Source organism: Pongo pygmaeus, chromosome 23 (genome assembly GCF_028885625.2).
Source record: "Pongo pygmaeus isolate AG05252 chromosome 23, NHGRI_mPonPyg2-v2.0_pri, whole genome shotgun sequence".
NCBI lineage: Eukaryota > Metazoa > Chordata > Mammalia > Primates > Hominidae > Pongo > Pongo pygmaeus.
The window spans coordinates 38,755,443-38,781,727 of NC_085931.1; the positions used below are offsets into that span (position 1 = coordinate 38,755,443).

The 26,285-nt window shown below is 39.1% G+C and overlaps 1 protein-coding gene and 1 long non-coding RNA gene across 3 annotated transcripts in view; one reads left to right on the forward strand and one right to left on the reverse strand.

Annotated features, from left to right (window-relative positions):
- The window catches only part of PITPNB (phosphatidylinositol transfer protein beta), a 67,601-nt gene extending 52,393 nt beyond the window's left edge, over window positions 1–15,208 (reverse strand). The window contains exons 1-3 of one of the 2 annotated variants that reach the window (XM_063662671.1): window positions 15,064–15,208; window positions 10,207–10,237; window positions 6,870–7,015 (exon numbers count right to left, since the gene is read on the reverse strand). The gene's annotated coding sequence lies outside the window, so the exon portion shown is untranslated. The remainder of the gene's footprint in view (window positions 1–6,869; window positions 7,016–10,206; window positions 10,238–15,063) is intronic. The other variant, XM_063662672.1, reaches the window with a different exon arrangement.
- Window positions 15,209–15,329: 121 nt separating this feature from the next.
- On the forward strand, window positions 15,330–21,756 carry LOC129023593 (uncharacterized). Its single transcript, XR_008496854.2, has 3 exons — window positions 15,330–15,439; window positions 17,904–18,127; window positions 20,204–21,756. It is a non-coding gene; the product is annotated as an uncharacterized LOC129023593 (long non-coding RNA).
- The last annotated feature ends 4,529 nt before the right edge of the window (window positions 21,757–26,285 follow it).

Here is a 26,285-nt window from a genome sequence, read left to right on the forward strand (position 1 = left end):
ATGGTTGTAATAAAAAAGATAATGAGGATGTGGAGGAACTGGAACCTTCACACACTGCTGGTAACATTATAAAGTGGTGTAGTTGTTTCGGGAAGCAGATTGACAGTTCCTCAAAAGGTTAAATACAGAGTGATCATATGACCTAGCCAATTTCAGTTGGAGAATTTCAGTTCTCCAAGAGAACTGAAAACATGTTCACACACACACAAAAAAGTATGTACAAATGTTAACAGCAGTACAAATGTTACTTGTAACAGTACAAATGTTACTTGTAACAGCCAAAAGTGAAAACAACCCAAATGTTCAACAACTGATGAATGGATAAACAAAATGTGGCAGGCCTATACAATGGAATATTACTCAGCAATCAAAGCAGTAGTGATACATGCTTTAACACAGACAAGCCTTGAAAACACGCTAAGTGAAAGAAGTCAATTACGAAAGGCCACATATTACATGATTCCATTTATATAAAATATCCACAGTACATCTACAGAGACAGAAAGTAGATCAGTGGTTGCCAGGCACTGGGAGGAGGGGGTAATAGTCAGTGACTGCTAATGAATACGAGATTTCTTTCTGGATTGTTGAAAATGTTCTGAAATTAAGTAACAATGGCAGTTGCCCAACTCTGAATATACCAAAAACTACTAAAGTGTGCATTTTAAAAGAATGAATTTTATGGCATATAAATTATATCTCAATTAATTTTAAAGCCAGAAAAAGAATGGATGGCAAAATATCAGCCAGGGGGCAAGTCTAAGAGAGAGAATGGTAACTTTGATTGATTAACAGTAGTGATGGAGATGGAAGAAAGAAAAGAAGATACATGAGGAGGGAAATTACAGAAATGATTTAAAACCCCAGTTTGTGGGAAGGGAATAAAATAATCAGACACAAAGTGCCTAACTTCTGGGAGACAAGAGACTCTAAAGTCCTGGAGAATTACAAAAAACAGAGAAAAGTATTTTTCACACAATAAAAGGGGAATAATAAATGAAAAATGAGATACACCATCAAGAGGAAACAATATATTTCAGAAAATACTTCTGATATTTTTCAGAAACAGCATCACTCTTGATTTGGAAAACTTTGAACTGTGAAAAATTTAGGACTAAACTACATATAATGACAAATAACGTGTCTATGATGGCTAATTCTTGACTCAAGAGCAAATTATATTTGGCTGATATTTATAAATTTTTCCTCTTCTTTTTTTGTTTGAGACGGAGTCTCACTTTTGTCTCCCAGGCTGGAGTGCAATCATTATCTGGGCTCACTGCAACCTCCGCCTCCCAGGTTCAAGCGATTCTCCTGCCTCAGCCTCCCAAGCAGCTGGGATTACAGGTGCCTGCCACCACATTCCGCTAAATTTTTTGTATTTTTAGTAGAGACGGGGTTTCACCATGTTGGCCAGGCTGGTTTCGAACTCCTGACCTCAAATAATCCACCCGCCTCGGCCTCCCAAAGTGCTGGGATTCCAGGCAAGCCACCGCACCCAGCCTATTAATTTCTTACATGTGCAAGATGCTCTCTGAATGTGAAGAAGTATATTACAATCAATCCTTTCATTTTCGGGTGATTTAAATTTCTCATTTTTAAACATAATTTAAGTTCCTGGCAAATGACTCCTTTTGCTTACAAAAATGTACTCTTACCTTGGAACCACATGAAATTTTAAAATAACGATTTTTCAATAAAAACCTCTTCTGTTTCGACCTTTGGGAAACAAGGTGGTTCTGGAGTTGGCAAAACTTTATAAATTCCCCATCAATCAGGACTGACTGAAGATGGCGAAAGTGTAACACTTATGCAGAATAAGGAATAATAAAGCTGACTTTCCTCAAGAAGGGTGAGCAAATAAACCAGCAAAAAGGACTCGTCAGTGTGTTCGTACAGTGAGGTCTCAGGAGAGCTACAAGCTTTTCTCTGAAATACCATCTGAAAGTTACAACACATTTCTTTGTCTTGCTCCAAAATTCTCTGCCCAGTAAATTCCTTCCTCTTTCACTACCATCCACTACTAAGTGAGTATTAAAGAAACAAACTTTAGTGGAAAATGGGATACAACAAGACAAACATGCACATATGGAAATATATGACTAGGTATCAAAATGAGTAGAAATGACAAATAGGATGGGTTTAGGGAAGAGGGATCTAAGTGAATAAAATCAGCCATGGAATGCCTCTACATAGGATAGTTCTGGGGTGTACTCAGAAAACCAAGCAGGTTATGAGAGACCCCAGCATAAGGGGCTGAAAAAAACACTCAGGGTGGGCTGAACAGTTTATGTGAGGAAGACAACAAAGAGACTGGCTTGCTTACAGCCAAGGGTTTTTGTTCTGGATGGACTTATACAATAGGGAATCTTAAATACCTTGTTAAGTTTAGCTTTATTTTGGAAGAAGACTTTAGATGTTAAAGACTTCAGAGAAAGTAAGAGATGGTGAAACCTGTGGTTTTGGAAGAATTTTTCTGTAAACTCCCAAGGAGTTAACTTCAGGAAATGGAAAATAACTCTTCCACAGGATTCTGACGTAGAGCAAAGTGGTTAGTTGAGCAAAGTGGTTAAGAGGGCAGGTTCTGGAGTTGGTCTGTGTTCAAGTCCTATCTCTGCTACCAAATAGCAGTGAGACATGGGGTAAGTTAAACCTTTCTGGACCTCAGTTTCCTCACTATAAAAAGCTGCTGTGAGAAATAAATAAACTCCCACCTAAAACACTTCCAATAACCCAGTGACCAGCACACAGTAAAAATACATAAGTACTAGATCTGTTCAGAATTACTATGGGCAAACACTCACTGTAAGTTATCAAACAAAATATGGACAAAATCTCATTATCCCATGAGATGATGTATCACCTGAGATTCAAGGAAACCAGACATTTCAAATGTCCCGTGCAATGAGTCACCAACTTTCGGATTTTGTCGATATTCACAAAGACTGTTTCTCAACCTTCTGGTTGAGATTAAGCGTATATATGCTACCAAGAAGTGTTTTGCTGAAATCGGAAAGCATACAGGTCAGGGAATCCAGAGACTTGAGTTATACTGGCTAAAGTAGATCTCAGAATTTCAAGTATCTCAAAAGTAAAATAAGGCCTTGGTGGCCTTAGTCAAGTTTATAGTTTTATTGATGTTATACAGTGACGGTGCACCCAGCTTAGGATAATTTATGGAGTAAATGTTGTTGAAAAAGCAAACATATTACCAGACACAAATTTAACTTCCTCAGGGAGAGCTCCAAAACTAGCTAGGGATTGTGGGTATGTCTTCAGCATGCTGAGCTGATGCCCTAAAGAAAACCGTAAGTCTGATGGGGCTGCACCTTTAGGCTTGCCTTGGGATGGAGGTCTTTCCTGCAGAACAGTGAAGGCCTCAGCACTTACTACTAAATGATTCTTTGCCCTTTCATAATATAGTTATCCTGTGGCTGATGTGCTTTCAATGTTGACACTGACAAATTCATCAGTGTGGACATCTGACTGCCCCATAGCCATTCCCTCCTCCAGAGGACAGCAAATGGGCCCTGTTTTGCCCAGTTTATTTACTATTGGTTAGGTTTTTGTTCCTCACTACTGTCAGAATAGTCATTATTTGCCATGCTGCCTGAGACTCATTACTGCCACCCTCTTGCCTTTTTCCCTTTCCTGTCTCATTCCTCTCTGTGCTTCTGCCCACAGCTGCCATCTTTGTGTGATAAGGCCAACCTTCTATGGGAATCAACCCTCGCCATCCCATCAGATCCCCTCTCCCCCTTCTCATGGGAGTGCCTTGTATTCATCAGCCATCTGGGACAAAAGGGTGTAGGATTTGAAATCAGAGCACCTAGGTCTCTGTCACCATTCTGTCACTTATTAGCTGTGACTTTGGGTAAATATGTGCCTTAGTGTCTTAGGTACAATATGAATATTGTCTGTTTCTCAGGATTGCAATGACAAGTAAATGAGTGCACGAGAGGGTAAAACCACAGGGTACCCCGCTCCTCCTAGGAATGGAGTTGTTCTAGAAGCCCAAATGTGCTGGAAGGTTGGCCACCGAGAGCCAAAATCTTCTTTTATTTAACCACTAAAAGCCTGAGAGGAATTCTGAACCTCATCCCCAAATAACCTCTCCGGAATAAGAATATCTCTTGCACTAACCATATTTATCTAGCCCTCTTCAACTTACGAGACTCCTTATTCATGACTGGAGTGTTACCTAAATCAACTGTTTCAAAAATCATATTTAACATTCCTTTTCTTTCTCATAAAAATGAAAATACAGAAGAGAATATTTATCACCTGGTAGTGGGATATGGATGATTTAAGTGGGATTTTTAAAATCACCCATATCCCACTACCAGGTGATAAATATTCTCAACATTTTAATGTACCTCTTTTAGGCTTTTTTTTTTTTCTGATTTTTTTCAAAACACATGTAACATATTATGTATTACATATTATTTCAAACTGTTCTTTTCCATGCAAGAATGTATCAAATACTTCCTCAACATTCCAACTCTTAGATTTCAACCAGAGGACATTTTGAATCTATTTCAAATTTATTTACTTATAGGATAGGGATCTAAACAGAACATCAGAGGCCAACAAAAAATTTTATACATCAAACTTTTTGGCTTATTTTAGAACCCCCAGGAAGAGTCCAGTGTCTTTAAGAGGAACTTTTATACGTGGTGGTATAATTCAATTAACAGGTAAATGCAAAAATGCTAGAAAAAGAAAGCTGAGTATATATAAGCAAATTCAAAACTTTTCAATATATATAGACTATACCATCTGGAATGCCAAAATCTTCTCTCAATAGACATATTTTTCAGATATACTTAGGGTACTAACAAATTAATAGAAACCATGAAAAGACCTTCTCTATGGATAATTGATTGATCAGAGTTACTGCCTTATTTCTCAAGTCAAACCTGCAACAGAAGCAAAGAAATGCTGTATTCTAAGACAAAATAATGATAAAATTTAAGTTTCTATAAAGAGATAAGATTATGTGTCACTATAAACCAAGGATGAATAGGTTATGGGTCACTGTAAACCAAGTAGCAGAGTTAAGCTGAGGAAATATAAAAAAAATCTGATCATGACAGCTACAACTTTAAGGAGTCCCACAAAACATAAGTATGATTCATTTCAATATGAAGAGAATAGAGGCAAAAGATCCCCCACCTGTAATTAACTAGGCAGACTAATGACAAAATGGACTCTTAAAAGCCATTACTGGTCTTCTGCCCTTAGATAAATACTGGTAGTACTTTTTTTTTGGCTTGTTTTTCCTTTTTGTGGAGATGAGGTCTCACTATATTGCCCAGACTGGTCTCAAACTCCTGAGCTCAAGCAATCCTCCCACCTCAGCCTCCCAAGTTCTGGGATTATAGGCCTGAGCCACCGCACTTGGCCAACATTTTTTGTTTTAAAATATTTATGCCAAAGATACAGATTAGACTGCCAAACTTAGGGGAATGTGCAAAAAAACTTCAACAAACCAGAGGAAAAAAAAACAATGAAGAAAGCATATGAAGAGTCAAAAGTCATACAAGAAATTCAAACGGTCAATTAACATAAAAAGACATTCAACCTCACTAATAAAGAAATACGAATTTTAACAAGAGACTATCTTTTGTCTATGAAATTAGCAAAAATTAAAAAGAAAAATATGGAAAAATACTATCAAACTCTTGAAGGGCAATTTTGGCAGCATCCGTCTTGTTCTTTCACCCAGGCTGAGGTGCAGTGATCATAGCCCACTGCAACCTCTAACTCCTGGGTCCAAGTGATCCTCCCACCTCAGCATCCCAAGTAGCTGGGACCATAAGCGTACACCACCATGCCCCGCTAATTTCTTTTTTTTTTTTTTTGAGACGGAGTCTCGCTCTGTCACCAGGCTGGAGTGCAGTGGTGTGATCTCGGCTCACTGCAACCTCCACCTCCCTGGTTCAAGCGATTCTGCTGCCTTAGCCTCCCAAGTAGCTGGGACTATAGGCGTGCACCACCACATCCAGGCTAATTTTTGTATTTTTAGTAGAGACAGGGTTTCACCATGTTGACCAGGGTGGTCTCGATCTCTTGACCTCGCGATCTGCCCGCCTCAGCCTCCCAAAGTGCTGGGATTACAAGCGTGAGCCACTGCGCCTGGCCAATTTTGTTGTTGCTATTGTTGTTGTTGTTGTTGTAGAAATGGGGTCTCCCTGTGTTGCCCAGGCTGGTGTCGAACTCCTAGGCTTAAGCAATCCTCCTGCCTCTGTCTCCCAAAGTGCTGAGATTAGAGATGTGAGCCACCACACCTGGCCAGAAACATTATTTATAACAGACAAAAACTAGAAAATATCTAAAATACCTAAATGGACTTACGATGTAGGGAATGGTTAAGTAAACTATACTACGTCCAGAAGAAATTTTACTTAGCTTTAAAAAGAATCACACAGATATTAAATAACAATATGGAAGATGTTCATCACAAATAAAGCAAACTGCAAAACCATTCATATGGTCCATTTGTTGTAGAAAACTAAAATTGATACAAGTAATACATCACTATGTTTTAAAAATTCCTTTGAATATATACAGAAAATGACCTAGAAGGATAAACTCTAAGCTGCTTCTAGTGTTTCTCTCTGTGTTACAAATATTTGATGGCAAGGAGCAGGGACTAAGTTTTTATCTGAATTTTTGTTATAAGCAGATATAATCCTTTTCTAATTTACAAATAAATAAAGGAGGAGGTTCTCTCAAAAAATTAAAATGCAATATATTATCACACTGAAATTAAAAATTTACTTCACATCTACTAGTTAAGTTAGCTAGTTACATGCATCATAAGTAAGCCAGGTAGTTACAAGGCGTCAAATGTGAACACCGCTTACCTCTTTAGGTGATAAATTTTGTGTGTGTACTGTCCCTTTTCTCCATCCTTCTCATAAGGTTCATTCTTTAAGACTTCAATTCCTTCTCCACCACCAGTCTCATTCTTACTAGCTTCTGCAACAGAGTAAAGCTGCCCAACCTGATACTGAAATTTCAAAGAACACAGAAACTGAGTAAGTCAGTAGTAACTGCAGAAATTTAGTATGCTAAAATCTTAATAATATAGACGATATAGAAAAGCATATCCAAACAATTCAGCACAACCGTGTTCAATATGAAAACACAACTCAAATTAGAAATTAATATGTTTAGGAAGACGAACCACAGATTATTATAGTTTTAAAAACCTGTATTTTATAGAACTTTCATTATTCAAAAAATTTGCCAAACACTTTGGTGCCTTTACACTATCCATTTATCAAGAAAATGTCTTGAAACTTGGGTCAACTTTTGAACAATATATATTTGTACTTTACAAAGCATTTTCACCTCTATTATTTCTCACTTAACTTCACAAAATTCCAAGAAAGGTATGGCAAAAATACAACTGGCACTTTGCCAACTAAAGCTGAGCAACCAGCATATCGTTCTTAATGATAAAGGGGAGGGATGTAAACTGTAATAACAAAGGCCTGGAGATTCAAAGAAACATAATAGATAGTCCAAATCTTAGTAGACTTCTGGGGTCATTTTTAACTTATGACTTATTTATGATACACCCAATTTGGTCCTTCTTCAGCTAACCAGAAACAGTATTGGGGGCCCAAGATCAGAAATGGTTCATTGTGAGTCCTCAAGTAAAGAGAATAAACAGAAACTGTTTTTAAAGTAATATAAATGTATACATATTACCATAAAAGGTAGGAAATTGCTGACAGTAGTTTCTATTTCATTTAACGTGAATCAGAAATCTCAGAGGCCTGCATCAATACCTGTAAGTCAACTGTATTTTATACGCCAATCTGGAGTCGCTAGTTCCAACAAATGTTGGAAAAAGTTCTCGTGTTCTAATTTGTTACAGTGACCCAACCATGGTACTATCTTCCATCACTTCAAATTTGGCTAAATTTCTTCCTTCTAATGAAAACAGCTTGAAGAAGTGTATTTCTTCTTTATAAGCATATTTTCAAAGAAAAGCTACAAAAATCTACCTCTAAGAACTGTAATTTCAAAACTAACATTTTATGTGAGGGACCAAAACAACAGGTAGTTTAAGCTCAGTAAACATTCATATCTACAAATCACATGGAGATATGATACTATCTTGCCTATTAGTTAAATTTAAAAACACACCCACAAACACACTCTTACTCAATTTGGAAGTGTTTGGGAAGTTGAAACCAAACATATTTCTTAAATGCTCCCAAAATAAATTTCTGTAGGGCCTGCAGAGAGGACTGTATTTCTCCTTTCGGCTTTCCATGATACAACACTAGGGTTAGTCTAATAATGCCACAATCCTTAAGTACCTTCAACATGCACTTTTAAACACTATCATATTCTAAAACAGGACTAAAATGAGTCTAAGTCAAAAGATAAATTTCATTTTCATCAGGAACACACAATAACAAAATTCAAATGAACTGTATCCAAAAAAATGTTAATGGACTGACATTTCATGGCATGCTACTTAGTTTTCTCTCATTCTCCTTTTTTAAGAATAAAAAATTAAAAAAAAAAAAAGAATAAGAAATAGACACAGAAGGCATGTTTTAAAAATGTGCATATAGGCCTGGCACAGTGGCTCATGCTTGTAATCCCAGGGCTTTTGGAGGCTGAAGCAGGTGGATCACTTGAGGTCAGGAGTTCGAGACCAGCCTGACCAATATGATGAAACCTGGTCTCTACTAAATATACAAAAATTAGCCAGGTGCGGTGGCGGGTGCCTGTAATCCCAGCTAATCTGGAGGCTGAGGCAGGGAGAATTGCTTGAACCCAGGAGGTGGAGGTTGCAGAGAGCTGAGATCGCAACACTGTACTCCAGCCTGGGCGACAGAGCAAGACTCCATCTCCAAAAAAAAAAAAAGGAGGGGGGGCGGAGTATAACAAAAAGCCGAGAACAGTATTTTCAGTGACAATACCAAGACTCAAAAAGATTTCGACAAGCTGATTCAACCAGCTGAAATCAAAAGAAAAAGTCTAACAGAAACAAATGTCAATTTCCACATTCAACTTCAAACAATCAATTGTGCAAATAGAGAATAGGGTGCCTAGCTTCTCTGGAGTGTTTTAATACAGTGAATCCTCCTGAGATATATACAACTGTGTTCAAGTCTACACTAAACAGTGCCAGACAGCTACTTTTTTTCACTTCCTGCATTTCTTTCTGTCTTCTGTCAACTGTCACTTCTTAGGTTATCAGTTTGTTTTGTCCCACTTCCAAGTCACTGCTTCTAATCTACTGTCAGCTCTAGGAAAACCAGATAACTGAGCAAATGGGAACTGTGTGCAAGTTACAGAAGAGCCTAGAGGGTTTTATGGGTTTTGCTATATATATCTTGATTTCTCAGAAGCTGTTTCTGCTCTTATCTTCATTCTTGGCTACAATACACATGGCTATAACTGCAGGACATACAAGTTCTGAATAGGTGATATATTTCTGTATCATGTCCAGACCGAGGAAAACAATAAGCTCTTACAGTTATGTGCTGGTCATACCATGTCTGGAATATTGTTTTCAGTTCAGATCAACAATTACAAGACATACAGTAATAGGACCAGCTGGTAGCAAGTCCACATATCATGCTGTATTAAGCCAAGTGAATGTGCTGGGAATGTTTAATCTTGAGACTTTCTAAGATGAAATAAAAGTGCTTGTGGGGGATGGGGTGGGCTGGAGGGGAGAGCTGCCATCAGAAAACCTGAAGGATTAACCACTGCAAGACAGAACAGGCTTATTTCCCATTGCTCAAATGGGATAAACTGTAAACAAGAGTCAAGCATTATAGGAAAAGCAGATTTTGATTCAAACACAAATGTTTAAAATGTCCAACAGTAAAGCAGGCTGCATCTCTAAGTAGCAAGCTACTTAACCTTAAAGTACTTAAGGCTGGAGCCTCATTTCTCTGGGATGTTGTAGAAAGAATTCCTGCACTAGACAGGAGGTTAAACTACATTCTTTAGACTCTTCCAAAACAAGGCAGTGTAGCAAGAAATTCATTATCATTCATTTAATTCATTTTGCAATTCATTGCAATTATCATTCATATAATTAATTTTGTCACATTAAGGTGGAATGAAAAGGTAAATCAATACTACGAAAATGTGAGTTTAGAGTAACATATCAAAGTACAGTACATATACCAATAAAATGATGCAGAAGCACAAAAAACTTACCTCCTGAACAGAACATGGCAAAACCACACGGCTAAAAAGACAAAAGAAAAAAATATATATATTACATATGAAATAGCTTTAAACACAGATCTCTGAAGAGGTTTTACCTTAAATCCAATGATAACAGAGACAGGTCTCTTAAATCAAAAAAATACAAGGGTGTCGTTTATGGAAGAGGGTCTTTGCAATGCCTACACTGTAATTGGGGAACTAAAACTATCATTCCTGGGTCTCAATGATCATTTGCATTTAGTGTTCCCAGGACCCCAAACAGCAGCTGCAGAGATTCTTGTGAGTAAAGAAAAAAGAGAAAACTCAACATTGAAAACTGCAGGGTACAGAACGTATTATTTGTAGATTGTCTGGTCAGGTTGCCCTGACTAAATTTTTAGTATGGTTTCATTCTCCACCTACATACTGTGCATTTTGTTTTTATGATGCTTCTTACAGAACACGTGTCTTGAATCTCACTGAATAAATGCTTCCAGAAACTGTTCCCCCACTATTCAATTATTCCTCCAGTTTACTAAAAGAAAAATAAGGAGTCTTGTAGAATTAATAAGAAAAATTTTACTATGGAAACTACTTGAACCTTATAATAATCCCTTCCAGCATATATACAATATAAGGTTGACATGTGTCTGATCCTGTCCAAGGGTTTCTTATTGTATATACCAAAAAGATGTCATTATAGCTCCATTGCAAGCAGTCTTAAAAGATAAAATCCAAAAACAGTATCATGGTATATTATTTTATCAAAATATTGCATCTCATCTCTAGATTTTATAAGAAGAGTCCTTAATTTATTTCCACCATAAATCCTGAAAACCAAGACCATCCCTGTATATCAATGGTCTCATAATTATAGTTGCTTCCAAGACAGCAACTTCCTTTTTTGGGGGATGAGGGTATACGATCCTTCTCATACTTTCCTAATCTTACCTGTCATTTTATGGAAAATTTTCAATAGTTTTCCTCATTCCAATTTCTTTTCAGCTATAATTTCTTTTTATTTTTTTCTTGCAGTAAGAGTCATTTAGTTTATTGTTTGTATTAGTGACAATCTTTTTGGCCTGGGCATTCTTTTTTAATAGTCTTTCTTATTCGTAAGTATGAAGAGAGTAATAGAACCAGATCATATCTAGTTTGCATTCCAGCTACACTTTCCATCCACTCCTTTCTCCCTACTCTCCTCAAACATCTATGTCTGAATGTTCACATTACCTCAATCTCCAACATGTACATGTCTGTTACTCCCTCCCCTTTGACTACTGAGTTACTCGCCACTCTTTGTCTTTCTGATAATGGTGATTCAAAAACAATGAACACTCTCAAACCCACAATGGTCACTAATTTCTACTCTCCATCAAGAATAAACTTCTTGTAAGTCCTTCTATACCTAGAAATTCCGAATCATTTTAGTTCTCTTCTCAGTACACACTAACTTGCTCACTGTCCCAGAGCATAAAATGGGGGAGGGGAAGACTAGAAAGCTATAGGTTGGGAGCAGATTATCAGGACCTGGAATACTATGGTAAGAAATCCATTAAATTCATTAGGCAATAAGGAATCCTAAAAGGTTGGTCCAAGAGGTAAGTGACAACTACATCTGATCTGAAGAAGTCATCTGCAGGTGGCTGAAAACACTGACAAGCAGGAGAAGTGGGGAAAGCTATCTTTTGGGAGGCTAGGCAAGAACTGTCACAAAGGCCTGAACCAAGATGATGGACTGCAGAGGGAATGGAAGGGAGGGATAGAGAAGGAAGAGTTAGTCTTCCCTTAAGTTTCACAAAACCAAAGAATCACTGCTGAGTAATTTTACACTCACTAACAGGAAGATCCCTATTTTTATTTAAGAACACTTTCAAGGAAATTTCTTTCAAAAAATGAAAGTGACTGATTAAGACATTCAGAACAATGAGTCAAGTAACTTCTTCAAGATTTGCTTAACAAGTAAAAGGGAAAAGGAACATACAGGCTTTGATTTTCTGTTGTTATTCTAAAAGCAGTATTCAACTTTTAGTGCCAATCGAAAATGTTCAAATGTCTGAAAATCCTCATAAAAATAATTTCCAAATGGAATCAATAACTAATTCTTTAAAACCAGGACTTTACATTAATGGTAACTTCATCTACTGCTTAAATAATAACTTGAAGGGAAAGAGCCCACCTCAAAAGTCATTTCTAACATTTTAATTCTTATAAAAACATAAATATAGGGCCAGGCGCGGTGGCTCACACCTGCAATCCCAGCACTTTGTGGGCGGATCACCTGAGGTCAGGAGTTCCAGACCAGCCTGGCCGACAGGGTGAAACCCTGTCTCTACTAAAAATACAAAAAATTTAGCCGGGCATGGTGGCGTGTGCCTGTAGTCCCAGCTACTTGGGAGGCTGAGGCAGGAAAATCGCTTGAACCTGGGAGGCGGAGGTTGCAGTGAGCAGAGATCATGCCACTGCACTCCAGCCTGGGCAACAGAGACTCCGCCTAAAAAAAAAAACCAAAAAATAAAAAATAATTTTATAAGACAACAAACATTTGCCAAAGTATTTTAGTTACCAATATCTGGCTATTCATTGCTCCTAACCAACAAGAATTTTAGAAGGTTGACTTGAGAGTAAGAAGCATCAATTTTTCATTGAACAACACTGAATACTTTAGAGCATGTTAGGACTAGATGCTGCGCTAGATACTGACATTACTTAAGAAACAGCTACTACCTTCAAAAAGTCTAGGAGGAAAAAAAAATCTAGGGGAGATACACATAAAGAGTTAACATCGAGAAACTTAATTTATAACTCTTTGGGAAAAATAATTAGACTTTGGGCACGTGTCAACATTCATTATCTGGGTACATTTAAATCTTCATAATGAAAGCAAATGTTTGCAAAAAGCACAGTGCGCAAATTCCCAATAGGAACTGCTTTCCAAGAGTTAGGGTTAGCTTCATACTACTCACATACTGTTAAAGGGATCTACTGAATACTGTTTGTCTGTAACATTTTTGGAGGGTGGAAATACTCCAATGAAAGAAAAATGACTGGATCTATTTAAAATCAGTTCTGCAACTCACTTCTGTGTAACTTGGTCCAAGTCAATTTCCTTCTTATTTTCTCCATTTGTTTTAGTGTCTGCCACCCATCTACCCACATCATACAGAAGTCAGAGTAATGAACACTTGTTTGATACACTGTATAAACGACTTGGAAGAAAAGTTTTATATAAACCCAATATTCAGTACTATAAATAAGCTTTAATTGCGAACTTTCACTCTACCAACAAAAGGCAAAATGTCTCTTCTCAAAATCCCTGTCACTGACCAAAGTTATCATTTTTCATCAATTCATTAACAAATATTTACTGAGCACCTATTACATGCGAGGGACTATTCTAAAAACTGGGGATATGAGAGTGAGCAAAACAAACTAACGGCCCTTACATGTAAAAAGAGAATACAACTAGTAGGAGAAAAAAATTAATAATAAATTGTATTGCATGTTGGATGGTGATAAGTACTATGGAGACCGACAAAGCAGGGAAGGCAAATACCACTCCAAATAGTGGGAACTACAATTAGGTCTTCAGAAAGGGATTCCCTGAGAAGGTGACGTCTGAGCAAAGACCTGGAAGGAGGTGAGTTAGTGCGCCAAGGGAAGAACACTTCAAGCAAAGGGAACAAAAGCAGGTGGAAAGGCCTTGAACTGAACTTATTCTAGAGTAGTAGAAGAACAGCAAGGAGGCTTGCGAAGATGGAATGGGCAAGGAAAAGGTAGTAAATGAGATCAGGGCAGGAAAAAAAGTGTAAAGCCTTGTAGCTGTTGCAGAGACTTTGACTTTTACTCTGGGTGAGACGGAGTCTTTGGGAGGTATTAAGTCTTAGAGAAGTGACATCAGTGACTTTTTAAAGGTTTAAGAACACTAAAAATAAGGTGTCTGAAGAAAGCTAAATTAAGCCAAAAACATTTCTAAGAATTTAAAATGAAGAATTTGAAAACCAACGAATGGGCCATACTCGACCTCCCTAGCTGCCCAAAGGATGCTGACGACACGAACCAGCTGTGACAGACGAACATTCAAAGGCAAGCGGATTTCCGTAATGTTTACAGTCCTTGCCAGTGGGAAAAGCCGTGACTTTTCAACAAAAATCACTTGGCCAGTCGGATGCACCTCGAAATCCCTCCATTTGACAGACCACGTGTTAACTTCTAAGAAAGTAGGTGGGGCCCGGGATGTCACCTCATCTTAAAACATGCGGAAACCAAAAAGATAAAAGGCTCTCCCGTCAAGTCAACGGAGCTGCCCAGCAGAGCAGAGGCTTTCCGGATTCCCGGCTCCACCACGAACTTCAGGGCGCCAACGTCCCACCGCGAGTACTGACACGAAGGCTGTCTTCAACCGGCAAGCCCATCTCCCGCTGGTTACCAGCGGACTCCACCCCGGACGACAAATCAGTCAGAACCAACGTGTCTCTCCCACCCTCGGACTGCGGCTCCTTCCCACCGGCGGGCCTGGGGGTGGGCCCAGACTCAGCCTGGGGGTGGGGGGTTGGGGAGAAGGCGGGTCCCAGCGGAAACTCCCGGCCGCGCCTTCCCGAGCCATGCGCTCGGGCCGGGACCCAGCCGCCTTCGCCCCGGGGAAGGGAGAGGCCGTGTTACCACGGCAATGCCTGGAGGACCGAGGGGCGCACTCGCTGAGGGGCTTCGAAGGGGCCGGGGGCGCGTGTCGGAGGGAGGGGGAGCCCGCAGGGAGGGGCTGACACAAGGCTGACTCCGATTTAGGAATATCCTGCCACTTCTCCATCAACAAGTCTCCCATCACTGCCGTCCCACGGCCTCGCTCGCGCCCACGGACCCACTCACAATTCTTTGATCAGCACCATCTTCCCGGAACCCCCTCACAGCTGCCGCCGATACCACCGCCGCCGCCGCCACCGCTACCGCCTCTCACAACGCCTGCGCGGCCCCGCCTCCCTGCCCCCCGAGCCACCATCGCGCCTGCGTGCTTACACTCTTCCGCCGCGACCAGTCGCGTCAGCGCGCGAGGGGGCCTAGCTCCGCCCAGTTTGGTGCCCCACCCCGGGCACACGAGGCCTCCACTGCGGTTGCGCAGCCCGCCGAAGAGCGTGCGACTTCTACTGCGGCTGCGCAAGCTCGACGCGCGCAGTCTTGTCTGCTTACCAGGGCTCCTCCCTTCATCTTTGGTCCCTCGGGGCGTCTGGGCAGCCTACGCTTTCCGGTGAGTTTTCCAGTTGGTTCTTTGGAAGCCGTTTTGCGGTGACCGGTTTTCTGCTCTCTCTTGCTGCTCTGAGTCAGGGCCCACCTCCTTGACCGACACCTCACCTCTATAGTCCACATAAAAGACTCCTGACAGGTTCTGGAGGCAGCCGACGCCAGCTTCTGTTCCCCTCCCCAGCCCTTGGCAGCTCAGGTTCCGTGGAAGGACGTTCACCTGCTTCGCGGTCTTGTGGAGGTCCGCCGGGGCGGAGAATCCTAAACCTCACCTGTGACTCGGCAGGATGAGCGACCAGCACTCCCGACGAAGGCCCTCTGGGGGAAAAGAGGCGCTTGGCCTCGAGCCCAGGAAAGGGGCTATTCAGGAGTTGGTTCGCGCAGTTACAGCGAAAGCGCCGTGAGCCTCAAAGCCGCAGGCCGGAGGTCGCTGGCTTGCTCTGTGCCAGACACGGTTCTAGCAGTGGGGATGCATCTAGAAGCAGACACAGTCCCTGTTCTCAAGAAGCTCACAGTCTAGAGGAGACAACTCACTTGGAAAGAAAGCAGGGAGAATTCGGGGTGGTGGGGAAGTGCTATGCTATGGATGCAGTGGAGTACTGGGAGAGGCAGAGGACTCAAGACAAGGGCTGTCTTAGGAGGCGGTGTTTGAGCCTAGCCTGTTAGGATGTGAGAGGGGCATTCCAGTTGGAGGGAAATAGGACCCGAGGATGGAATAAGCTTAGGGTGTTTAAGGATCAGCTAGAGGGCAGATGTGGCCAGAACATCCTAAGTGAGGGCGGGAAATGAGCTGGGACCAACTGGATCACTAGGCCATAGTAAAAATTTGTCTTCTAAGAACCATGAGAACCTGTTGAAAGGCTATTAAGACGATTAAAATATCACGAAAACATTTTTGTATAAACATCTGGTGTATCTGTTACTGGAATACATCTGTGGAGTTAGGGCTGCCTCCAAAAAAATAATGGAAATGAACTGACTCAGTGACTCCCAGGGACTGCCTTAGGAGAAAGTTTCTGGAATGTCAAAACTTCCAGAAACTTTCTCCTAAGGCAGTCCCTGGGAGTCACCGAGTTTCTCTTATGTGTGAATAATGCTAGTTATTGTGAGGGCAGAGATTTAAGAAAATGCACGCTCTTTCTTGCAAGAGTTGAACAAGCTTAGAATCCGCTTTGTTGATTGGACATTGGATTTTATGCCAAGTACTGTGCTGAGTAATGGAGATATTTTATCTCATTTCACCCTTAGAACATTATGAGATGTATTTTAGCATGCTTTACGAGGGGGAATAAAATGAGATTCAGGGAGCTATGTTAAGTGACTTGTACTAGCTTGTTTGCAGAGTCAGGTTTGAAATCCAGATTTTAAAAACTTCAAGGTCTCGTCCATTTATTTCACTAATTTCCTAGATGAAAGTTAAGTTGGGGCATGCAAACCATCTTTATGACAAATAATTGTTCTCAATTATGGAAAGGAGACTAAAGTCAAATTCTAGAAGATACTTAGAAAAATTAAGGGATTGAATACTATAAATCTGTATGCTTAGGGAGTGTTCTTTAAAGTCTAAGGAGGCGATATTAAAATTAATTGCCAAATTTGTGTGGTATGGAGTCATTGTATGTTGTAATCTCTCCCCACATGTTATGCTTGTTGAAAAAATATAACTTTAAACGTTGCAGATAAATTTATGGTTGACATGCTTTATCATTAAGAAATATGAGGACATTTTACGTAATTTCTCTAATTTTTGAAGTCTCCCACAAGTGTTTACTAGTTCTTTTGTCTGCATAACACAATTCTTCTCATAGTACTCAGATGTTTGTGAAATAAACGAGACAGTATGCTGGACGGAGCATACCTCCAAATCATTATACAATATAGACGGTGCCTCCCTTTCCTATTGTTTAAAAAAATTATTTGATGATGATACTTGTCCAAGTATAGTAAGGCAGACTTTATTCAGGACTTTCGAAATAAGTATACGGACCACTGTAATGGGATTTTGTAGTGGGGGAAAGAGATTGGGCTCGACTCTGAGCATAACATGGGCAAGTGAGAATTTATAGCCAAGGAGCAAGATAGTTGGGGGTAGGGCGATCAGTTGACGGAAAATTATTAAGAGGATACATCAGGGAGATTCTGGCTAAAGTAACCTAACATAATTCTTGCTGAAGACGTGATCAGACATCATCTGGGGAATGGTGGAGGATGAAGAACAGATACCAAGGATTGGGGAGGTTCTTGTTAAAACTAGATTTTTTAACTGTTGCACAGATAAGCCTGGGCTTGACTAAAGTTTGGTCGGGCAGTGTATCTTTGTCATAATCAAAAGATTCATATTAAAATACTCAATTGAGAAACAAGGATAGATAAAGTAACCAGTTTAGATGTATTTATTGACCGAAAGATTAGGTTGCTGGAAAACATGAAATCTATATAACAAAATAATCCTACATTACATCTATTTACAGGATAAAAATGGCAGAATGAAAGAATTATGAGTGGGACTAGAGAATAGGAAAGACACGAACCAACGCCCAAAATGAGAAAGAAGGACATATAAAGAAAAAGACAAATAGAAGTGAAAAAAATAGACTAATGGATTAACATCCCTGTTGTGTGACATTTTCTTGTATGACAGCTGAAGATGTTGAACCCTATGGTGCATTTTTGCAAATAGTCTATGAAGTGGGATGTAAGTTTTACCAGTAATTGTCTATAGATACAAAAAGGAGCCAACCTCTTTTTTTTCTCCTTTTAGTGTGATGTTCCTTGTTCTATCTTCGAACTCTCAAAGGTAGCCTTTACACAGATGTTCAGTTAAACTAATTCTACCAGTGTCATATGTCTACCAATCTCATTACTTCCCTTGTATGTACTTCTAGAGCAAAGAGCTCATTACAGTAAGAATGATGGTAAATTTTACTGAGGCAAACAAAGATTTCTGAACACGAGCAGTGTGTGAAACGCTTATGCACTAGCTGATAGCATAACTCTGGTCAAAGAAATTTGGTCACTTAAATATTATAATTGAATTTAGCCCCTAAAGTAGCCGTTCTTAACCTGGAATCTGAAGAAAGACCTGTCGGTGGGGCTCCCAGGGAATTTGTGAACCACTGAAATTATATACATAATTTCATGTCTGTGTACTGTATACATTTATTTTTCTTACTTTTTTTTTGAGATGGAGTCTCTGTTGCCCAGCCTGGAGTGCAGTGGCACCATCTCAGCTCACTGCAAGCTCCGCCTCCCGGGTTCACACCATTCTCCTGCCTCAGCCTCCCAAGTAGCTGGGACTACAGGTGCCCGCCACCATGCCTGGCTAATTTTTTGTGTTTTTAGTAGAGACGGGGTTTCACCGTGTTAGCCAGGATGGTCTCGATCTCCTGACCTCGTGATCCGCCTGCCTTGGCCTCCCAAAGTGCTGGAATTACAGGTGTGAGCCACCGCGCCTGGCCCTGTTTTTTCTTTTTTTTTTTTTTTTTGAGACAGAGTTTTGCTCTTTTTGCCCAGGCTAGAGTGCAATGGCACGATCTAGGCTTACTGCAACCTCCGCCTCCCGAGTTCAAGCTATTCTCCTGCCTCAGCCTCCCGAGTAACTGGGATTACAGGCACCTGCCATCACGCCCGGCTAAATTTCTTTTGTATGTAGTGGAGGCGAGGTTTCACCATGTTGGTCAGGCTGATCTTGAATGCCCGACCTCAGGTGATCCAGCCGCCTTGGCCTCCCAAAGTGCTGGGATTACAGGCGTGAGCCACCGCTCCCAGCTCATGTGTACATTTATCTAGGGGAGAGGTTTGTAGCTTTCATTTGCCTTGCTTTCTCTGCATTTTGCCATCCCATTTCTTTTTATCTTCTGCACATTCCAGAATGATCTTGATTGAGGATCTTTCTATGAAAACTAGAAGTATTCCCAAGAATGCTTTAATTTTGTTAAATATCAGGGCGTAGGTTATAATATTGTATCAGTCTGGGATGGACAGGGTTAGGCTTTGGAGTAGAAAGACCCTAGCCTCAATCCTGCACTTACTCTGCCACTTACTGTTCTGAACCTTGAGAAAATGACTTAATCTCTCAGAGATTCAGTTTACACTGAAACTCAGTTTTACACATCTGAAAAAAGAGGACTATTAATATCTGCAACAGAGTTAAGAACTAACAAATATGAAATATATAAAGCACCTATGTTATCTACTTTACTGGATACATAAGTGTTCAGTGAATGGGAACCATTTAAAAGCTTACAAAAAGCAGGAACAGTAATTGAAGATATCAATCTGTAGAGTAACCACTATGTTTATTCATTATTTGTTACTCTAATACATGCATAAGAATGTATATGTGCATTCATGCATGTATACATATTGGCCATAATTACCTTTTGTCTGTTGTGTATAATACAGATTCTTGTTCTTCTGTGTCATCACCCACATGTAATATTGTCAGAATTTTTATTTTTTGTCAGTTTATTGGTTTTAAAACTCTTGTGTTCACTTTGCATTCCTTGCAGGTTGAGGATGTTTTGTTTTCTGGTCTTATTCTCATTCTTCCTTCTTTTTCCTGTTGGTCTTGTTCTTTTCTTTTTGATTTGTAGGGTATATTAGGATGGTGCAAAAGTAATTGAGGTTTTTGCATCATTGAAATTTGTCATTTGATACTGGAATACCCTCTTAAACCTTCTTAAATGTGGTTATGTTATACATCATTTTAATGGGCAGTTCTCACTTTTTTTGCTAATGACTTATTACTTGCTGTTTATATTTATTTTAGACTATGGAAATGATATTAGACAAAAAGCAACTTCAAGGGATTTTCTTATTTGAGTTCAAAATGGGTCATAAAGCAGCAGAGACAACTCGAAACATGAACAGCGCATTTGGCCCAGGAACTACTAACGAACATACAGGGCAGCTGTGATTCAAGAAGTTTTGCAAAGGAGACTAGAGCCTTGAATATGAGGAACACCGTGGCCGGCCATTGGAAGTTGACAACAACTAATTGAGAGCAATTGTCGAAGCTGATCCTCTTACAACTACACAGGAAGTTGCCTAAGAACTCAACGTCGACCAGTCTGTGGTCATTTGGCATTTGAAGCAAATTGGAAAGGTGAGAAAGCTCAATAAGTGGGTGCCTCATGAGCTGAGCAAAAATTTTTAAAATCGTCATTTTGAAGTGTCGTCATCTGTGCAACAACAACAAACCATTTCTCAGTCAGATTGTGACGTGCAACAGAAGTGGATTTTATATGACAACCGGTGATGACCAGCTCAGTGATTGGACTGAGAAGCTGCAAAGCACTTCCCAAAGCCAAACTTGCACCAAAAAAAGGTCACGGTCACTGTTTGGTGCTCTGCTGCCAGTCTCATCCACTACAACTTTCTGAATCCCAGCGAAACCATTACAGCAGAGAAGTATGCTCAGCAAATTGATGAGGTGCACCGAAAACTGCAACACTTGCTGCTGGCATAGGTCCACAGAAAGGGCCCAGTTCTTTTTTTTTTTCTTTTTTTTTTCCGAGACATAGTCTCACTCTCACCCAGGCTGGAGTGCAGTGGTTCAATTTCGGCTCACTGCAACCTCTGCCTCCCAGGTTCAAACAATTCTACCTCGCCCTCCCGAGTACCTCAGATTGCAGGCGCCTGCCACCACGCCTGGCTAATTTTTGTATTTTTAGTAGAAACAGGGTTTCACCATGTTGGTCAAGCCAGTCTCAAACTCCTGACCTCAAGTAATCCACCCGCCTCAGCCTCCCAAAGTGCTGAGATAACAGGCGTGATTCACTGCGCCTAGCAGGTCCCAATTCTTCTCCATGATAATGCCCAACTGCATGTTGCACAACCAGTGCTTCAGAAGTTAAGGGAATTGGTCTATGAAATTTTGCCTCATCTGCCAGATTCACCTGACTTCTTGCCAACCAACTACCACTTCTTGAAGCATCTTGACAACTTTTTGCAGGTGAAATGCTTCCACACCAGCAGGATGCAGAAAAATGCTTTCCAAGAGTTTGTTGAATCCAGAAGCATGGATGTTTACGCTGCAGGAATAAACAAACTTATTTCTCGTTGGCAAAAATGCATTGATTGTAATGGTTCCTATTTTGATTAATAAAGATGTGTTTGAGCCTAGTTATAATGATTTAAAATTAATGGTCCAAAAATGCAATTACTTTTGCACCACGAACAACACACACACACCCCCCTATACATTCTGGATTTGAATTCCATGTTGATTATGTGCATTTGGAATATTTCTTTTCCATCTGTGGATTGTTCTATCACTTATTTTCTTTAATAAATGGGTTTCTGAACCTCTGTTGTATTGACGTTTTGGGTCAGATTATTCTTTGCTGTGTAGGCTGTTCTATGCCTTGTAGGATGTTCAGCAACATCCCTGGCCTCTATTGGCCAGGTGCCAGTAGTACCCCTCCAGTCATGACCATCAGCAATGTTTCCAGACATTGCGTAGTTTCTCCTGGGGGGCGCAATTGCCCTAAGTTGAGAACCACTGGTTATAGTGACTTTGTCGTGCAGTTATCCTGCTAACATTTTTTTGTTTTTATTATATGCCAGACAAGCCTTAAGTGTTTCATATGAACTAATCCTAACTCATTTACTCATCACAACAACATATGATGTAGATATTATTGTCCCTATTTTAAAGAGGAGAAATCTTATGTCCTCTAATATGCAGAAAATGTTAACTTTACCAAGCTATAACTTACATATAAAATGCACCTATTTGAAGTGTACAGCTGTAGGGTTTTGTTAAAGGTATACTCAGACTTCTCTAGAGTTTCGTATCATTTATCATATAGTGCTTTTTGTATCTTCTAGCATAACGGGTCTAAGATTCCTGAATGTGTGTCATTCAGACCTTTTCATTGCTCAGTGGTATTCCTTTGTGTGGATATACCAGAAATTTTTTATCCATTTACCTAGTGATGGATTTTTCAGTGCTATACAGTTTTTGGTCATCATAAAGTTGCCATGACTAGATGTATAGAAGTCTTTCTGTGGATATATGTTTTCATTTCTCTTGGATTATAAGGTAAGTGTATGTTTGACTCTGGGAGAAGTGGCCAACAATTTACAAAGTGGTGGTACCATTTTGCGTACCCAGCAGCAATGCATGAGAGTCCAGTTACTCCACCTCCTCATCAACATATTTTAGCCACTCTAGTGGAAATGTGGTATCTCATTGTAGTTAAATCTGCAGTTCTCTGAAAACTAATGATGTTGAGCACTTTTTCATGTACTTATTGGTCATTTGTACATCTTTTGTCAAGTAACTATTCAACTCTTGCCCATTTTCAAATTGTTCTTTTTCTGTTTTTGAGTTGGAAGAGTTATTTGAATATCCTACATATAAGTCCTTTCTCAGATGTTTGTTTTATGAGTATTTCCTCCCAGTCAGCTGCTTGCCTTTTCATCTTAGTGGTATATTTCAAACAGCAGAAATTTTAAGTTCTGATGAAGTCTAGTTTCTCATTTTGTTTTATGGTTTATGCTTTCTGTGTACTTCCTGAGAAATCTTTGCCTAACCCAGAGGCACAAAGATTCTTATTTTACTATGTTTTCTTCTAGAAGTTTTAAAGTTTTGGCTCTTACATTTAGGTCTGTGAGCCATTTCAAATAAGTTTTGATGTATATGTGAGGTAAGAATCAAGTTTGATTTTTTTTTCATATGTATATCCAATTGTAACCCCCATTATTAAAAAGACATTTCCTGTACTCATTTGTTGAAAATCAGTTTACTGTGTGTATGCGAGTCTATTTCATGAGAGTGTTCTGTTCCATTGGTCAATATGTTTATGTAATACCACACTGCTTTGATTACTATAGCTATATAGTAAGTCTTGAAATCGGGTGGTTTATTTCCTCCAGTTTCTACATTTTCAAAATTGTTTTGGCTCTTCTAGGATTTCATTTCATTAATTTGTTTAAAAAAGAACCCTGGTGGAATTTTTATGGGACTTTTCATTCAATCTATAGAACAATTGGGAAGAATTGACAATATTGAATCTTTATAAATGGTATATCTCTTCATTTATTTAGATCTTCAATGTTTCTCGGCTCTTGGCAGCATTTTGTAGCTTACAGGGTATAGGCTTTGCAAATATTTTGCTTTATCCTTAAGTATTTTGTGGTTTTTTTTAAAAAAAATGTAATTTTAAAAAATTCCTCCAGTATTGATAATATGTAAAGATAGACTTGATTCTTGTTTATTCCCCTTGCTGGACTCATTAGTTATGAGTGTTTTTGTGTGTTTTATAAGATTTTCTATATAACAGTCTCTGAGTAAAGACAGTTTCATGTTTTTTTCCAATCTTTATGATTTTTATTCTTTTCCTTTATGGCACTGGTTAAGAACTCTAATACTGTTGCTATAAGTGGTGAAATCAGTTTATTGATCTTTTTTTCCCACCAGCCCATGTAGAGAAAGTTTACCAATTGGATAGATGTTTTTACCCCGTTCTTTGATTTTTCTCTACTTATTTTCAATTTGATTGATTTTTACCTTTTATTACTTACCTCTGCCTAGTTAGTTTTGGTTTAATTTTTTCTATTTTTAGCTTTAAGATAGAAGCCCATATCATTGCTTTTAGACTTTCGTCTCAAATATAAGCATTTAAATCTATAAATTCATCTCTAAGTTCTGGTTTAGCTGCATTTATATTTTTATGTTTTCATTGTCATTCAATTCAAAATATTTTCTAATTTTTTTTTAACTTTGGACTATTTGGAAGTATATTAATTAGCAAATATTTCAATATTCTCCACATTTTTAAGTTTCAGTTTAATTTGGTTACAGTCCAAGAATATACCCTGTATGATTTTAATCATTTCAAATTTATTGAAACTTTTGGTCTAGTTTGTTCTTGCTTTGTGTATTTTGAGGTTTTGTTAGTAGATCCCTACACCTGTAGGACTTTTATGCCTTCTTGATCAATTATCCTCATTATAGTTGTGGCATACTTCCCTTTATCCTTGGTAATATTCCTTGTTCTGAAGCCTATTTTGCCTGATATTAATGTAGAGTTTCAGCTTTCTTATGATTTGTGTTTGCAAAGTAGGTATCTTGTTATTCCTTTTAACCTTTTTGTCATTGTAGTGATAATTTGTACACAACATATAGTTGGGCCTTGCTTTTTAATCCAGTCTGATACTCGACCTTTTAAGTAGAATGTTAGGCCATTTATATTTAATATAGTTATAAAATGGTTGGGTTAAATCTACCAATTTTTTTATGTTTACTGTAGAGCTTATAAGATGTATCTGTAACTTACCACAGTCTACCATTAACCCTTTTCTTAGGAAAAAAAAAAAAAAAAAAGGTGCAGCTCACTGCCAGCACTCATTTAATTTTACATAAACATGCTTTTTGAGGATGAAGCAAATCTGATTTCCAATGTGAAAATAAAATATAAAAACTGTTCTTGGAGTTATTTCTAAATAGAACTAACATCAGAATTGTATGAATCATTAGAATCATCTATTTCAGAAAAATTGGATTTATCAAATTTTTGGCCAACAACTGTTCAAGAACAATGTTAACATCACTCATAGGAATGCTGTGTATTCTAGGATTTGACATTTTCAGTGATTGAGAATTACTATATTTTATAAATGGAAATACCACTACTAAAAACAGAATGCTATAAATAGAATGATGTCTTTTGTTTCCAGAGTCAATATTACTAGAGCAATGCAACAATAATTATAAAAGTGAGATATTTTGTGGCAAAGGTATCTCACGGTAAACTGTAGCTACAAGTGCTGCCAGCAAGTATTCTTGGGGCAAATGGAAAAAGGGTTAAATGGAATTAAACTGTTTCACATAAAATGTAAGAAACAAGAGTATACTTTTCATGTCTCTTCTTGTTTTTACAATCTCACAAAACATCATTATTTTGCTTTAAAACAGTCAATTATTGGCCGAGCATGGTGGCTCATGCCTGTAATCCCAGCATTTTGGGAGGCCGAGGCAGGTGGATCACTTGAGGTCAGGAGTTCGAGACCAACCTGGCCAACAGGGTGAAACCCCGTCTCTACTAAAAATATAAAAATTAGCCAGGCATGGTGGCACCTGGCTGTAATCCCAGCTACTGGGGAGGCTGTGGCAGGAGAATTGCTTGAACTTGGGAGGTGGAGATTGCAGTGAGCCAAGATCATGTCATTGCACTCCAGACTGGGCAAAGAAGTGAGACTCTGTCTCAAAAAAAAAAAAAAAGAAAAGAAAAAAGTCAATTATCAACCAGGTACAATTTCTCATGCCTGTAATCCCAGCACTTTGGGAGGCCGAGGCAGGAGGATCACTTGAGGCTAGGAGTTTGAGACCAGCCTGGGCAATATAGCAAGACCCTATCTTTCAAAAATTTTTTAAATAAAACTGAGAAAATAGTATTTTCTATTCTCTTGCTAATATTTGTTCAGTATTTACTTTGTGCTGGGTATTCTAAGTACTTTGCATGATTTAAAACATTTAATCTTGTAAGCAAACACATGATGTAGGTACTACTATCTATTTTACAGTTAAGCAAAGTGAGAGACTGGTAATTAACCGAAATTTAGTCAACTAGCTGGAATATGAACCCAGCCAGTCTGGTACCAGAGCCTGAGTTTTTAACCACTTTGCTATACTACCTTCCTAAATTGGCCATGGCCTCCGGTATAGTTTCAAGCAGAACATATAAAAGTAGGCGTTTTTTTTTTTTTTTTTTTAAGAGACAGGATCTCCCTTTTTCACCTAGGCTAGAGTGCAGTGGCGTGATGGTAGCTCACTCTTGCCTCAAATTCCTGGACTGAAGGGATCCTCCCACTTCAGCCTCCTGAGTAGCTGGGACTACAGGCAT